Source organism: Leopardus geoffroyi, chromosome C1 (assembly GCF_018350155.1).
Source record: "Leopardus geoffroyi isolate Oge1 chromosome C1, O.geoffroyi_Oge1_pat1.0, whole genome shotgun sequence".
NCBI lineage: Eukaryota > Metazoa > Chordata > Mammalia > Carnivora > Felidae > Leopardus > Leopardus geoffroyi.
The window spans coordinates 30003688-30017231 of record NC_059328.1 but is presented as its reverse complement, the minus strand read 5'-3'; the positions used below and the strand labels follow the sequence as shown (position 1 = coordinate 30017231).

At 47.6% G+C, this 13544-nt stretch overlaps 1 long non-coding RNA gene across 1 annotated transcript in view; it reads left to right on the top strand.

The window, feature by feature from the left end:
* Positions 1-13544, top strand: part of LOC123597657 — an 87020-nt gene that overhangs the window by 31413 nt on the left and 42063 nt on the right. The window contains exon 3 of the long non-coding RNA XR_006712199.1: positions 12171-12305. This is a non-coding gene — a long non-coding RNA (uncharacterized LOC123597657). The remainder of the gene's footprint in view (positions 1-12170; positions 12306-13544) is intronic.

Genomic DNA, 13544 nt, shown 5'->3' with positions numbered 1-13544 from the left:
CTGTGCTGACAACTCAGAACCTGGAGGCTGGATCTTGCTTCAAATTCTGTGTCTCCTTCTCTCTCTACTCCTTCCCTGGCTCGCACTCTGTCTCTCCCTCTCTAAAAAAAAAAAAAAAAAAACATTAAAAAATTTTAAAAAATAACTACAGCAATTAAAGTATATACACAGAATAAAAAGATGTAAAATGTGACATCAAAAACAAATGTGGGAGAGTGGGAATAAAAATATAGTGTTTTATTTTATTATTATTATTTAAATGTTTATCTGTTTTGAGAGAGAGAGTGCACATACACGTGCACGCAAGCACGGGAGGGGCAGAGAGAGAGGGAGAGAGAGAATCCTAAGCAGGCTCTGTGCTGTCAGTGCAGAACCCAATGCAGGGCTCGGATTTCATGAACTGTGAGATCATGACCTGAGCCAAAATCAAGAGTCAGACACTCAACTGACTGAGCCACCTAAAAAATGTAGAGTTTTAGAATGTACACACACACACACACACACACACACACACACACACACACTTAAAATTACTTAGCCATATAAAAGAATGAAATCTTATCATTTGTGACAACATGGACGGACCTTGAGGGTATTATTATGCTAGGTGAAATAAGTCAGACAGAGAAAGACAAATACTGTATTATTTCACTTTATGTGGAATCTAAAAAACAAAACCAATGAACAAACAAAAAAAGCCAAACCAAACTCATAGATGCAGAGAATAGATTGATGATTGCTGGGGGGGGGGGGGGTAGGGGGATGGGAGGGTGTAAGCAAAATAGGAGAAGGGGACCAAGAGGTACAAATTTCCAGTTATAAAAGAAATAAGGCATGGGGAGGTGCTGTACCGCCTGGTGACTTTAGTTAATATTGGATTGCATATTATGTAACTTTATATGCTGTCAGGAGGAAAGTAGACTTAGTGTGGTTACCATTTCATAGCGTATCCAAATATTCAGTCATTATGTCGTACCCCTGAAACTAATGTTATATGCCAATTACATATACCTCAATAAAAAAGGTGGAAATGCAAAGAAGAAATAAAATAAAATAAAATAAAAATGCACACCCTGCAACTTGCCCATGCCACCTGTAGTTATCTTTCCCAGAGCAATACTTAGGGAATAATCAGAGAGCAAAGATGGTCACTGCAACATGGTTTATAAAAGCAAAAACTTTGGAACAACCTAAGTACTCACCAAACAGAGGTATAGTTAAACAAGCTGGGTACTTCCCTCTTATGGTCAGTAGCCAGTGCTACAGTGGTTTAAAAAAGAGTAAGATACATCTTTGAATATTGATGTGAAAATGCATCCAAGAAATGCAAGACACATTGTTAAGTAAATCACACAGGTTGCAAGGGTGCCTGGGTGGCTCAGTCGGTTGAGCGTCTAACTCTTCATTTTGGCTCAGGTCAGCATCTCAGGGTTGTAGGATCGAGCTCTGTGTCAGGCTCTGTGCTTAACCTGGAGCCTGCTTAAGATTTTTTTTCTCTCTCTCCCTCTGCCCCTTGTCCTGTTTGCACTCCCTCTCTCTAAAAATAAACCAAAAACACGGGTTGCAGAATGTATTGACAGTATGATATTATTTATGTTAAATAACCACACAATGTATATTTATACTAATAGCTAATATTCACTTGTTAAGTAATAATAACTGGTAATATTTACACAGTGCTTACTCTGTTCCAGGCACTCGTCTAAGTGATTTAGTTACACTAACTCATCTATTCCTCATAATAACTCTTTTTTTTAAAGGTTTTTTCTTTTTCTTTTCTTTTTTTTTTTTTGAGAGAGAGAGAGAGAGAGAGAGAGAGAGAGAACCAGAAAAAGAGGGAAAGAGAGAATCCCAAGCAAGAGAGTCTGATGCAGGGCTTGAACTTACCAACAGTGAGATCATGACCTGAGCCGAGATTAAGAGTTGGACACTTAATTGACTGAGCCACCCAGGCACCCCTCCTCATAACTCTATGAGGTAGATACAATGGTGAACATCAGCCCCACTGCTAGATGAGAAAATTGAGGCACAGAGATGTTAAGCGATTTGCCGAAAACTGCATAGCTAATAGGTAATGGAGTTGGGATTGAAAACCAGATTGACTACTTCTTTTAACTATTGCACTGGTGTAACAGGCACTGTGAGAAGCACTTGGTATATTTTTGTTGGTATTCTCCTATTTATAGAGATAAGAAAACTGAGCTACAGAGAGGTAAAACAGTTCACCCAGAGTCACCTGGCTTGTGAGTAGAGTCAGATCTGAACCCAGATGTCTTACATCAGCACCTGGGTTCTTAACCACTACCCTCTCCGTAGTTACAAAGATTTATGATAAAAGTCTAACTTCCAAACAATTGAGAAGAACAAAGGGTAAAAAGAGATTGTGTCTTTTTCCTCCTTCCCATTTTTCCTTTCTGTCTTAGAATTCTGGAGGGAGCCAGGTCAGGCAGGACAGACATTTGCCGCCTCAGCCGGGCAGAGGTGGGGCTGGGGCTGAGACTGGAGGCTGGGGTCAGAGTAGACCTAGTTGGTCCTGGACCTGGAAGGACTGTCTGTTGGTGGCTGCCCACAGTGGGAGGGGCCTTGTCAGTGTGATTGGAGCCCTGGGGGACCTGGCAGGTTGGGCAGGTGGTTGATACAGAAACACCATGGGATCCGGGAAGTGGGTGAGAATATGACTGTCCAGTGAGGCCAAAGAGGGATCTTCAGGGAGACCAGTGAAGGCCCCTATGCCTCAACTTTCCTCAGGGAAGCTTCTAGAAAAGGCAAGGAAATGGATTCTTCCATAGAGCCTCCAGAAGGAACCAGCCCTACTGACATCTTGCCCTTAGCCTCGTGGAACTGACTTCAGACTTCTGGCCCCCAGAGCTCTGAGGGAATGAATTCGTGTTGTGTTAAGCCATCAAGAATGTGTGGTCAGTTATTAGAGCTGCTGTAGGAATTGAATACAATCCGTCTTTTAGGTGCCTCTTCAGTTTGTCCTCTTTTGCCCCATTCTTGCTTCCCCTCACGGTCTCATCCGTACCTGTCCCTTAGTCTCACAGCAGACATCCTGTGATGGCTTTCATGACCCATATTGACAGCAGCCCCTCCTACTCACAGCCGAGCCCCAGCCCCCTGATGTGACATTCGGTGTCCACTAGTTTCCGGCCTGTGGTCCCAGCTTCATCTCCTGCCTCACCTTTGTGATTCGGCACAGCCATTCTTAACCTGGGGTCCATGTACTCACTCGCTTCCTCCCCGCTCGATTTTTTATGACTAGCTTCAGAAGGTCTGTGAACCTCCTGGAATTCAGAGCCATACTTGCCACGCACACCTGTGCTCATGTGTATCTCCTGGAGACAGGATCTACAGGTGGCCCTAAGCAGGTTCTCATGCCCCCAAGACAATGACATGCTGGTGACAGGTTCTTGTTCCCAGCAAGCATCATGCTGCTTCACCCAGCAGCTTACTCCATGTTGCATCCATCTGCAGTGCTCTTCCCCCAGAATTCTTTCATTCCATTCATGTCTCTGCTCTGTGCCCCCTCCTCAGAGAGGACCCCGGGGGGGAAGCAGTGAACAGGAGGACCCTCCCTCCCCTCCCCGCCCCCCGGAACACAGGTAAGAACTCTTCACCCCTCCCTCCTGAATCTGTGAACCCCAAGGGAGGGACCTGGGGGGCTAGAGTTCAAGGTATTTTCCCAAAGGACAACATTTTCCTCCCTAAGAGAAATTCTGGTGTCAGCCGCTAGATAATAATTTCCCCACCTCATTACCTAAACCATAAACCTGGACGAAATAAATGTTACAATGCTGGTATTAGAGCTCTGCTTTGGAAGCGAAGAGAATTGGGTGATTAGTTCCAACCTGGGGAATTATGGCAACTCCACGGAAGAAATGTCATTTGAGCCATTTCTCATTGGAGAATGGGAAGGATTTTCAGAAGGGGAAAAGCAAGACAGAAATGGGAGGAAGAAAGGCACGGGGTGGGGGGGGGCAGGACAGTGCTTGGCATGGGGGCCAGTGAGTTGTCTTGTGATGGCTGAGCCTTTGGGTTCTTGGAGGGAGCTGTGGCCAAAGAGGTGACCCTGTGGCCTCATCGTGGGAGTTCTGGCCTGGGTTCCTCGGAGCGTGGGCTTCACGGTGAGGCGGTGGAGAGCCATCACCAGGAAAGCAGTAGACGCAGCTCTGTGTCTTGTTTGCTTTGATATTCTCGTCACCGAACAAGGTGTGCAGTGCATAGTAGGTGCTCGAGAGATGCTTTGCCCGAGGGAGTGAGTGTGTATGGGAAAGCTGATTTCGCGGGAGGTGAATTGAGTTGGGAAGAGGCTAAAAATGGAAGCACCAACTGAGAACAAACTGAGGGTTGATGGGGGGTGGGAGGGAGGGAAGGGTGGGCGATGGGTATTGAAGAGGGCATCTTTTGGGATGAGCACTGGGTGTTGTATGGAAACCAATTTGACAATAAATTTCATATATTAAAAAATAAAAATAAATAAATAAAAACAAAAATGGAAGCACCTACGAGATGCTTTCCCAATAGTTCAGATGGGAACGATGAGGCTGCCCCAGGGTGGGCACGGGGTGGAGAGTGAGGAGCACGCAGGGAATTATCACAGGAAAGACAGGACTTGTTGCTTTTGGGGTGGGGGAGCGGTGGGGTGGGGGAGGGGGAGAGACTGGGGCAGGCTGAGGTCTGTGACCTGTGAGGGGTGGGTGGTGGCATCATTCACCAGCGGGGACCCAGGAAGAGGAGCACATTTGGGGATGGAAGGGTGGAGAAGAAAATGAAGCCTTAAGGAGGCTGGTGTTCTGAGTTTGCTCAGGTGTCGGATGCACAGGGTGGGGTTGGTGCAGGGAAGGCAGGGAGGTGGCATTGTCAGGGGTGGGGGGTGGGAGGCGGACAGTGGTGTAAGTTTTACAAGTGATTCAGGTTATGCCTGCCCTTCCCGGTCTCTCTTCAGAGAACACTCTGAACGGTGCTTTTCCAAGGGCGGAAACCTTATTTGTTCTATCTCAGAACAAACCAACACCAAAACCAGCTGGAAGCAGCTATTTTTCATCCCTGTCCTCAGCCACCAGCTCCTCCTGGGAGCCCTCATCCCGTTATCTCTCAGCTTGGCATGACCATCAGTTTGGACTGGGACAAGGCACTGTATCTCATGGAGATTTCCCTGATATGCTATCAGCAATGGGCTTTCACTTCGAGTCACTGTGCTTCGAAATGTCCATGAGAGGACCAGGCCAGCCTGATGGCATGTTAATTATTTGGAGATCTTGAAGGCATTTCTAGATCATAGTTAAACTATGAGGTAACCCCTAATTCCTTATCCTGAATCTGCCCCAAGAGCCCCAAGGCAGTGCATAGGGAAAAATCATAGCCATTTGGGGGGCATAGACAAAAATCTTGGGGGTTTTAGAGGGGACTGTGGTTCAAACAATTTCCCTGGGGTAACCCTGGGTATGAGCTAGTGATTTGCTTTTTTTCTTTTCTTTTCTTTTTTTTAAAAAAATTTTTTTTAACATTTACTTATTTTTGAGACAGAGAGAGACAGAGCATGAACGGGGGAGGGGCAGAGAGAGAGGGAGACACAGAATCCGAAGCAGGCTCCAGGCTCTGAGCCATCAGCCCAGAGCCCGATGCGGGGCTCGAACTCACGGACCGTGAGATCGTGACCTGAGCTGAAGTCGGACACTCAACCGACTGAGCCACCCAGGCGCCCCACTAGTGATTTGCTTTTATTCGTATTCATCCATCCATCCATCCATGCATCCACTCACCCTTTCATTTCACAGATGGTCACAACAGGCCCATGCTAGGTACTAGGAACACACATGTGAGCAAAATGGACTTGTATATTTTGTTGCTCAGGCAGAATGAGTAAATGAGTAAACAGGCCTTTATAGCACTGAGTACTGAGATGTCAAGTGTAGATCTGGCAGGAGACGGGGGGTGGGGGGGTGGAGAGAGAGAGAGAGAGAGAGAGAGAGGGAGAGAGCTAGGGACCAAGGGGTGAAGGGTAAAGTATGCTCCATAAAGAGGATGCAACAGGTACAAAGGCCCAGTGGTTTGGGCAGTGTGAGGTGTGAGAGAAGGAAGCATGATGAGTTCAGGAACTCAATATGACTAGAGTGTAGTGGGCACGTGCACGTGTGTATGTGTGGGTATGTCACGCCGGGTTATGTGTTCATAGAGGCACACCCACTCGAACATGCATATGCACACATATGCATATACACACACGTGGACTAGTGTGTGTGCACACCTATGTGCATGCACGTGTGGCTGTGCACACACGTACGCACACATGTACATGCATGTCTGTGTGTGTGCCTGTGCGTGCACATGTACCTTGGGTAGGGGGACTGGAAAGAGAGGAAGCTGGATAATGTGGACAAGGAGATAGTTATAGTCTCTTTTCCTCAAAGAATTCAGGATTTAGGGGCACCTGGGTGGCTCAGTTGGTTGAGTGTCTGACTCTTGATTTGAGCTCAGGTCATGATCCCAGGGTCATGGGATTGAGCTCTGCTGTGAGTGTTGAGCCTGCTTAAGATTCACTCCCTTTCTGCCTCTGCCCCCTCCCCAGCTTGCGCTTTCTCTCTAAAAAAACGAAAAACAAAAAAAACAAAAAACAAAAAAATGCACTACAACCCCCATCCCTCTGCCCCAAACAGAATTTAGGGTTTAAGTAACAAAAGCCAGGAAGGGGATTGTTTTGCAGGTAAATTTCTGCCCCCTTTCTGGACCTCTTGTGGTCAAACAAAGCTCCCCGAGGAAAGGGGGCACTGAAGGACCTGGCCACCTTCATGGCACGATTAGATGGAGCCCAACAATACCCACAACATAACCACTCAATACATTAGTTTGCCCCACACCCCTATCATTGCAAAAGGAAAGAGTTAAAATATTCCTGGTTCCTAATTTCAACCCTTGCTCTTGGGTTGCATGAAGACCCATCAAGTGGAGCTCAGAGAGCAAAGGTATGTCAGGTCTCTGCCCCAGGCTGTTTCTCTCAACAGAAGAGAATGATGTTGCTAAACAGAAATTTTCCAGGCCAGTGGCTGACAACCCAGTCGTGCATTTGGACAAAGAAACAAACGCAGACCAAGCTCCTGCTCTGCTCCAAGCACGGCTCCTGCGCATGCAGGTTAATTGTTTGTGTTGAACATTTCCTCCGGAAGGCTGATATCTTAGCGGGGAGCAGAAAAGGGAGGGGTCATGCCACTCAGCCTCCCCAGCCAAGCTCAGAGGACTGACGGTGGCTAATCCCAGGCTGCCGGTGAAGGTTGGATGGTGGCCCCCACCTTTGTCTTGAGAATCAGAGCCCCAGTTTCCACCCCCAACACTATGCCCACCCCCTGAGCACCAGAGGGTCTAGCCCTTACTCAGCCTTTCCTGGCACGTGTTCTGGGAACTCACTTTATGGCCGGCCCTGTGGGAGGCCAGTGCTGCCTCCTTGGCGTTGCTCTCCTTGAAGAGATGGGGGAAGAGGCATGTAACCAGCTAAGTACAATATAGCATGACAAATGCCATGGTGGGGGGATGGTAAGGTACAGCCCCAGGAGGTCCAATGACAGTATCAGCAATACGATCTCATGAACACTTATTTGCAGTAGGTATAGGCTGGAGGTTGGGAGTATAGCAGTAACGATAGTTAGTATCTGTTGAGGGTTTACCAAGTCCTGGCCATTGGGCTTAAACTGCTTACATGAATGATTTTATCTAATCCTTAGACACGATCCCATGAGATACCTGTAATGGGCAAATTAGTGGCCCCCAAAGATGTCTACGTTTTAACCCCCAGGACCTGCGAAAATATTGTCTTATGTGGCAGAAGGGACATTACAGATGCGATTAAATTAAGGATCCTGGGGCGCCTGGGTGGCTCAGTCAGTTAAGCTTCCAGCTTCAGCTCAAGTCATGATCTCATGGTTCATGAGATTGAGCCCCACATTGGGCTCTGTGCTGACAGCTCGGAGCCTAGAGCCTCTTCAGATTCTGTCTCTCTCTCTCTCTCTCTCTGCTCCTCCCTTGCTCACGCTCTGTCTCTCTCTCAAAAATAAATAAACATTAAAAAATAAAACATAAATAAATTAAGGATCCTGAGATGGGGGGATTATCGTGGATTGTTTGAGTGGGCTCAATGTAATTACAGTCATCCTTTTAAGTGAATGTGGGAGGCAGAAGTGTCAGAGTCAGAGTACTTCCATGTGAGAGGGATGTGGCTGGCCATCACTGGCGGAAAGGTGGGTATGTTGTATGCTTCTATTTACATTTGGAAATATAGAGTGTATCTAGGGCTGGCAAATAGTTTCATAGTCAAATAAATAGTCTGTAACAATTGCTGGGAACACTGTGTTGAGAAAGATTGGACGGCTGTGTTGGAGCGATGATGTGGTACTCAATTAGCAATGTCTGGCTTGGATGTGGAAAGAAAGAATGGGGCATGTTTGTTGGCTACTTGCCGTCCTGTGATCACTGCACTCTTACACAGATGAGAGAAATGGGACCCAAGTAAGGAAACTGACTTGCTCAGGCCTTCGCTTGTCCCATAAGAGCTGCATATTGCTTGTGGTGACCACATACTCCTTCCTGTCTGGAATGCTGGTTTAAGAATGGGCATATCTCAGGGTGCCTGGGTGGCTCAGTTGGTTAAGTGTCCGACTTCAGCTCAAGTTGTGATCTCACAGTTCAGAAGTTTGAGCCCTGCATTGATTGGGCTCTGTGCTGACAGACCAGAGCCCGAAGACTGCCTTGGAATCTGTCTTCCTCTCTATCTGCCCTCTCCTGATTGCTCTCTCTCTCTCTCTCTCAAAAATAAATAAACATTAAGAAAAATAAGAATGGGCATATCTCTGTGCCATCAGATTCTTCTAAGTCTTGGAATCTAACACCCACCTGCGTGGGCTGAGGGCCATATAATCTCTGTCCCAAGACTTCTGTGGTTTTCTGTCAGAGCTTCTCCAGTTGAGGCTGGTCTACTGTGAGGTAGTGAACTGCTTCCCAGCAGCTCGGGAACCATGCAGGGAGTGCTGGACTTGGTTAACGGGTGTGGGTTACTACCTAGACAAAGCGCTTGTTTTTTCCGGGCCTTGGTTCCTTGTCTGTAAAATGAGACTGATGATGCTAATCTAGCAGGTGGCCAAGAAGATTGCACGTGATGACTACAAGTGGAGATGTCTAATGCAAAGCTTAACACACAGTGGTTGCTTAATAAATATTTAATTAAAAAAAATCTTAGGGTGCAGTGGAGAAGAGCGTGGGCTTTGGAGTCCAATCCTGGCTTCAGCTGAGTGTTCATGGGCAATTCATTTAATTCCTCCGGGCCACAGTTTGAACTCTGTCCTGTGAGGTTAACAGTGACAATGGAATGAACACCACAGGGCTGTGGGGACCCGTGCTTGGGCACCGTGTATAAGGCACCTAGTCCTGTCCTTGGCATATTGTGCGTCTCAGTAGATGTGAGTGCCTTCTTCCTTTTCTGGTCACTGGAGGAGTCAAGTGAGGCTTTAGAGAGTCCCAAAGCTTGGATTTGGTGACCTTTGACATCCCTCTTGTTTCTGCACAGAGGAAACAGACAGGCCCCTGGGCTCAGCCCACCCTCTCCCAGCCTCTCTTGAAGTCATAGCTTGCCTGGCTCTCCGGACCTCAGCTTTCCTCATGGCTTCTGTTGAATTCATCCCTACTTCCGGTGTTCCAGAGTCTCGAGTGAGGCTTCCCCGAGCTCCCCTGGGCACCATAAGGTCCAGCTGGGTCAGGCCAGCCTTCCCCACGCAGGCACTCAGAACTGGATTATGGGGGGGGGGCAGCAGGGCAGATGGCAGCTGTATAAGGGGCATCACTGGAACTGGAAAGTGATGGAGAAAAATCGCATCTTCTTGAAATCCTCTTGGGAAGAGGACAACGTAGGAATACTTTGGTAAGCTGCTTGTTGGTGGGGCTGAGACCACAGGTGGCATGCTGATAGAACAGATGGTCTCCAAATTGTCATCTAAGGGGGCTGGCCTGGGTAACTGCAGGGCTTTGACTTTGGGACTGAGGAATGCAAGCTCAGGTTTCTCTTTTTTTGCTTTGCTTTCACATGGTACCTGGTTTCATGGGGGTTGAGAAAAGAGAAGAGAAAAGAGGACATTCTTGGTTGAAGGTGGGCATAAGCAAAGGCCCAGAGGCATGGCCACTGGTGGAGGTCTCATAATACACGGCAACCACCAGAGCTAGTATAAGAGGGTGCCAAGATGGTACCCCATTTTGGCATATGGTCTAAGACAATCAAGAAATCGTTCTCCTGAAAACGTTTTTCGAGTGCTATGGCATTTCCCCCCAGTGACCCCATCCATAGAGTGGGGTGTGTGTATATATATGTGTGTGTGTGGGGGGGGATTATCCTAAGCCTAAGTCTAAAAAGAAGACCTTACATGCCCCTGGAGTTTGAGACACAGTGCAGTGGTGATCAGCATGAGCTTAAACATAATGTACAGCTGCAAGGCTGGTAGGGGTGGCTGTGACCACACTGAGCTTCCACAGGCCAGAGGGGTGTGACCAGGAGCCTATGTCCCATGTAGCAGGGACATTTAAAAATAGATACCACCTGTAATGGTTGACTTTGTGTTTCTCCAGAGAACTCTGACTAATATACCATCCACAGGGCTTCCTGCCAGGGGTGAGGCCATCTCAGCAGAAAAGGCTGGAGGGGTAGTGCTGGATGTAGGTTTGCAGGGGGCGGTATATGGGCCATCCATATAAGCATCCACTGGGTGACCAGTTGGATGACTGGCATTTCCTACATCGAGGGGTCTGCTCTTTCGTGTTCCCAGTGAGAATCCACTGGGAAAGCCACTCACTCAGGATGGTTTGTGAGAGAAATAATCATCAGGAGATGGGACATCTCACAGGCCCCAACAGCAGCAGGCCTGGGGAGGGGTCTTGAAAGAGAGGCAGGAAGCCCGACCCATCCTTTCTCCATCTCCATCCTGTGGTTCTTGTGTTGCTCTCTCTGTGAGGTGACTCTTCGCTCGCTCGTCATTGTACCTTGCCTCAAAATGTCTTCTCCGTTTGCGGGCTCAAGACTGTCTGCCTACTAACTGTCACTTGTGTCTCTTAGTTCAAATTTTCAAGAGAAATCTGATTTGCTGATGGTTAGCTAGTGGCCTGTCTCCTCTGTGTCAGGAGCTCCCTTCCTCCTCGACAATAAGCAGAGGCTGGGAGGTAAGCCCCACCTTGCAGTGGATGGTGCGTGGGGCTTCTCTCTCCCAGGGCTCTGAGTGGAGCAGACTGAGTGAACAGAGCAGGTGAAATGTGGCAGGAAGATTACCAGTGGTCATCAAAGGTCCGGCGTGGCTGCAGCCTGCACACCATGGAAGGTTGTACTGAAAGATGAGGTTATGGAGGGCATTTGAAACTAGCTCGCGGAAGGTCTTGAATACTGTGTCAAGGACTTTGAACTTTAACTCCTGTGACCAGGACCTGCGGAGTAACACTTATCACCAGCTCCATCCTCAGGTCACTGCCAAGTGGCCCATTTACCTGGCTAAGTAGTACGATTTGAAGGTGGCAGATAGCTGGGGAATGCTCTGAAGAATGTGCTTTTTTTGATGGACGCTTGAAATGATGCTCAGGCTTTGGAATGATTCACTTCAAGGACTCTTGGCTTTTGTATGTTTCAACTCTCAATTGCAACACTACACTAATGTGGTTTTTTGCATTGAATTAAAATTAATCTAATACTTGACAACTCTGGCTGGACGCCTGCCAAATATGGAGACTGGAGATGCTTCCTGTAAATTCTGCCACAGAGGATTCTTACGATTCAGGGAACATCCCATTTATCTCACTGCTATGCACTCATGACCCTAATTCTCTAGAGATTCCCTTCGTAAGATCCTCTTGCATAAACGTGAGCGTGTTCCTTGGCAGTTACTTTTTCAAATCTGTATAATCTCTGGGGACCAGGATCATCTGAGGTGCAGGGAAAGGGTCATTTAGATGAACCAACTCTGCTCAAAGTCAGTCTTGGATTTTTTCCAGTAATAATCTCTTTCGTCATTAATGGCCTGCTGGGTGAATCTTATTACATCTCCTTAAAATAATTTAGATGCTAATATCTCCCATTGACCATTATGTGGGGAACGCAGGGCTGGAGGTGGTGGTGAGGACTGAAAGCTGTCTTAATTCTATGCTCCTTTTCACAGCTGGAGACTCTCGGCCAGCCGATGGGCTTGGAAAAGCTGCCTTAGCAACCAGGATTTTCACGCCTTTGCCCTTAAAATGCCTTTGATCGCTGTCCCAAAAGTTCTACTTTCCCAGATGAGGAGCCAGGAATCTGGGTGAGCAACCCAAGGGGATTCTGGGTGAATATTCCAAGAGGATTGTGGGTAATCAATGGAAGCGCAATTGTATTTTTGATCAGACGTGAGCTTGAGGGTGGGCTGGGGGAGGCATGAAGGGAGAGGAAGGACCTGGTAGTCGGGAGGTTTGACTTCCAGTTCTTGGTTTGTTTATTTATTTCTATTTATTTTTAATTTTATTTTTAAGTCATCTCTACACCCAGTGTGGGGCTCATACCTACAGCCCTGAGATCGAGTTGTATGCTCTACCCATTGAGCCAGCCGGTCGGCCTCCAGTTCTAGGTTTATTATGACTAGATGAATTCCTCCCTCCCTTCCTTCCTTCTTCCCTCCCTCCCTTCCTTCCTTTATTTATTTAGCAATGATTGATGCCTACTCTGTGTTGGGTCCAGTGCTGGTTCTGAGAAAGCAGAGACTAACAAGCCATCATTCCTGCTTCAAGGAGATCATAGTTTGCATATAACTTTCTCCTTCTTGGGTGTCAGTTTCCTTATCTGCACAAGGAAGAAGTTGGAGAAGTTTTCAGAGTGTTCTTCCAGGGTCCGTGTTTGGGGACCATACGAGCACCTTTCCTTTGGTCTCCTTCACTATGATCCCCCATGCATTGCCTGGGGGGCCAGGGATCCTGGCTTGCCATCAGCATCTTGCTCTTGGGGAGCTCAGGGTCAATTGGAGCAGTGTTACATGGCCTGGGGGTAATTGGGCCAGTGCGTGTTTGTGCAGAGCCCCGTGACAAAGCTGAGGAGGGAACAAACTGCTTTGCTTAGAGATGGTGCTTGAAAGGGTTCCCAAGCTTCATGGGTCCCGACCTCTAAGAATGCCCAGAAAACCCCAGCCTGCTTCCAGCTGAGCCTTTAACTCTTTTTCACTGGATGGAGGGTTTGTGTGGCTCTTTCTAACTCTTTGGAACTCGGTTTCTGATTCAACTCTGGAGAACAGGCTGATTCTGCACCAAGGTTCTTGATGGTGAGCACTAGGGAATATGCCACCACTTAGAAAGAAAGTGATAATGCTGTTGACATTTTCACAGAAACATTTCTTGTTGGGTGCTCGAGAGTGCGCCAGTGTTGTCTTCTTAGAACAGGAGGAAATGTGAGGTGTGAGTATAAAGCTTGGTTGTGTAGCAGATGGGCCCTGCCAGCCAGGGGGGCGGGGTCAAGATGGCATCCCAATATTGTCCTGAGGGTGCTATGTCCCTGGCTCTGTCTCAGTTCACCT